General features: G+C 43.8%; 2 non-coding genes across 2 annotated transcripts; one reads left to right on the top strand and one right to left on the bottom strand.

Annotated features, from left to right (window-relative positions):
• Positions 1-390: 390 nt before the first annotated feature.
• On the bottom strand, positions 391-465 carry Trnas-cga. Its single transcript has one exon. It is a non-coding gene; the product is annotated as a tRNA-Ser (tRNA).
• A 380-nt stretch (positions 466-845) lies between these two features.
• On the top strand, positions 846-920 carry Trnas-cga. Its single transcript has one exon. It is a non-coding gene; the product is annotated as a tRNA-Ser (tRNA).
• The last annotated feature ends 2495 nt before the right edge of the window (positions 921-3415 follow it).

Raw genomic sequence — 3415 nt, 5'->3', positions numbered from 1 at the left:
ATAACATGTTCATCATGTATCTAATGTCAAGGTATTTAATTAGCAAAGTAGGCACAGGATCCAGCTCTCTACCATGGGTAAATCAGCTGGCAGCTGATGCCTCCTCGAGCTGCGTGTTTGCATTGCTTCTCTTATTTCATGGTGCATTGCATTTCTTCTAATGGTCTACCAGGTAATAAGTGTAAATAACTCTCTTGTACTATCCTACTGTAAATACTGAATAGTAAAGTAAATTTTAAGCCTGGTTGACTTCCCATTAGATGAAATTATTTTCCTAACTGATGATAAAAGTAATTTACTACGAGCTTCTGGTAATTTGTGAAGTGTGCTTCAGATATCTACTGTACGGGAGCAATTTTGAGATGAAACTTCCTGGCAGATTAAAACTGTGTGCCCGACCGAGACTCGAACTCGGGACCTTTGCCTTTCGCGGGCAAGCGCTCTACCAACTGAGCTACCGAAGCACGACTCACGCCCGGTACTCACAGCTTTACTTCTGCCAGTACCTCGTCTCCTACCTTCCAAACTTTACAGAAGCTCTCCTGCGAAACTTGCAGAACTAGCACTCCTGAAAGAAAGGATATTGCGGAGACATGGCCTAGCCACAGCCTGGGGGATGTTTCCAGAATGAGCCAGGAAGTTTCATATCAGCGCACACTCCGCTGCAGAGTGGAAATTCTCATTCTGGAAACATCCCCCAGGCTGTGGCTAGGCCATGTCTCCGCAATATCCTTTCTTTCAGGAGTGCTAGTTCTGCAAGTTTCGCAGGAGAGCTTCTGTAAAGTTTGGAAGGTAGGAGACGAGGTACTGGCAGAAGTAAAGCTGTGAGTACCGGGCGTGAGTCGTGCTTCGGTAGCTCAGTTGGTAGAGCGCTTGCCCGCGAAAGGCAAAGGTCCCGAGTTCGAGTCTCGGTCGGGCACACAGTTTTAATCTGCCAGGAAGTTTCATATCAGCGCACACTCCGCTGCAGAGTGAAAATCTCATTCTGGAATTTTGAGATATTTAAGAATAGTTTTGTGAAGGTAAGACTCGTCAGCTATTGACTATTCGTAATACAGAGATATTAATTGACAAATTCCAGCTGAACATGCATATTGTGAGAAACTGGACACAGTGCAGAGAATGACACAGAAACGGTATAGTATGACATTTATGTGATAAATATTGAGATCAAAACGGAAGAAATGATGTGCTTATGCTGCAGTTGTATTTGCGTGATGAAATAAGATGGTTCAAATGGTTCAAATGGCTCTGAGCACTATGGGACTTAACATCTGTGGTCATCAGTCCCCTAGAACTTAGAACTAATTAAACCTAACTAACCTAAGGACAGCACACACATCCATGCCCGAGGCAGGATTCGAACCTGCGTCCGTAGCGGTCACGCGGTTCCAGACTGAAGCGCCTAGGACCGAACGGCCACACCGGCCTGCGTGAAATAAGATGTTGATATTATACAGTAATGTAAATGGTACTTTTGCTGAGCAGTAATGAAGGAATGATTTGAATTGAATTATGATGGTTATCTAGGTGAAGAGATTATCTTAAGAAGAAGTATCTCAGGAAGCCAGTGAGGAGTAGAAGATGATGTTACTTCAGTAGTGACGATGAATGTGGATGTTTTTATGGGTTATTATTTCAAGTACCCAATGAAGGGTAAAGGAATATTTTTGTCTCAGTAATGATATTGTACGTGTTTTAATGTTAACTTTATAAGTACACTGTGTAGGAGGGAAAACAAGAATCAGAATACGTTGAACATGAACATTTTTTTGTTCAGAACTGTGCTCTTTATGTATGTCTTTATGAGGAATCCAGTCAACAGAGAACAGAGCTACTTTGTGGTTGACAGCTGATACCTGAATTTTCAGGAACTTGCAGCTTGTTACTGAAAATTTAATTAACATGATACTCTTTTGTTACTAGGAATGACAACAGTTTGTAGTCGTAATGATTCCAGTAAATCTGACAAATGCTAAGATGATGTTACAAAATGGCTCTGAGCACTATGGGACTTAACTGCTGTGGTCATCAGTCCCCTAGAACTTAGAACTACTTAAACCCAACTAACCTAAGGACATCACACACATGCATGCCCGAGGGAGGATTCGAACCTGCGACCGTAGCGGTCGTACGGTTCCAGACTTTAACCGCTCGGCCACTCCGGCCGGCGATGATGTCACAACTAAGATTTTTGCTCCAATAGTTGTAGATGTAGACTGACGCATGACAGCCATTAATTGTTATCTAATAAAGTTTTCTATTCAAGCCTTATGAAATTTATGTGATGTTCATGTTATAAAACAAACATATCTATAGTGCATATATCAGCTATGGATTTTTGAATAAGGCAGATGCACTGGAAATTACCATATTTTTCAAGACAATTCATTTTTTCACTAAAATGTGTGTAACTAGTTACGACCCGCCAGGATAGCCGAGAGCGCTAACGCGCTGCTTCCTGGACTCGGGTCGGCGCGCCGGCCCCGGATCGAATACGCCCGCCGGGTTAACGACGGCGGCCGGTGTGCCGGCCAGCCTGGATGTGGTTATTAGGCGGTTTCCCACATCCTACTAGGTGAATACTGGGCTGGTCCCCACGTCCGCCTCAGTTACCCGATTCGCAGTCATTTGAAACATTGACACTATTTCACGATTTACACTAGACGCAGACACCTGGGGTAAACTAATTCCGTCCTGGGGGGTATGGGGTGGCGGCAGGAAGGGCATCCGGCCACCCCTTAAAATTAACCATGCCAAATCCGACCTTAATCCTGCCGACCCTGCGCACAATGCGGGATAAAGGCGGTAGCGAAAGAAAGAAGAAAGAAAGAAAGTGTGTAAGTAGTGACCTAACTATCTTGTAAATTTCTTTCATGTAGTCTGGACACTCATGAGAACTGATCTTGGTTAACATGCACACACACAGCCTAATAGAAAGATCATGCTGTGACACTGTGACGCTAAATTAAGTGTCGCACCGTGTCTCAGCTTATGAAAGACGGATCAGTGGAAACACTCCTCATTATGACAATTCTACAGCAATGATTGTAGCTGTGTAAAGTCTGGATTGTCGGTGAGATTCGTGACAAGATACTTCACCCCTCCTGAGTCTGCCTGGATAACACACTTCTTTTGAGCGCTGTGGGTTTCCAATGGAAGAACTGAAGCAAAGTAGTACGTGCCATGAGCGCGCCTGAGGTGTGTGTTCATACCACCATGTTTGTGCAACTGTGATAAGCGTGTGTGACAAAACACTGCTGTGTGTGGCATTTTGCTGCAATATTTTTCATCCCATTGCATGACGTTGTCCTCATTGGTTTTCTCAATAATACTGAACAGAGAATTCTACACTACTCGCCATAAAAATTGCTACACCACGAAGATGACGTGTTACAGACGCGGAATTTAACCG

This window comes from Schistocerca americana, chromosome 1 (assembly GCF_021461395.2).
Source record: "Schistocerca americana isolate TAMUIC-IGC-003095 chromosome 1, iqSchAmer2.1, whole genome shotgun sequence".
Lineage (NCBI taxonomy): Eukaryota > Metazoa > Arthropoda > Insecta > Orthoptera > Acrididae > Schistocerca > Schistocerca americana.
This window is presented reverse-complemented; position numbering and strand designations above follow the sequence as displayed.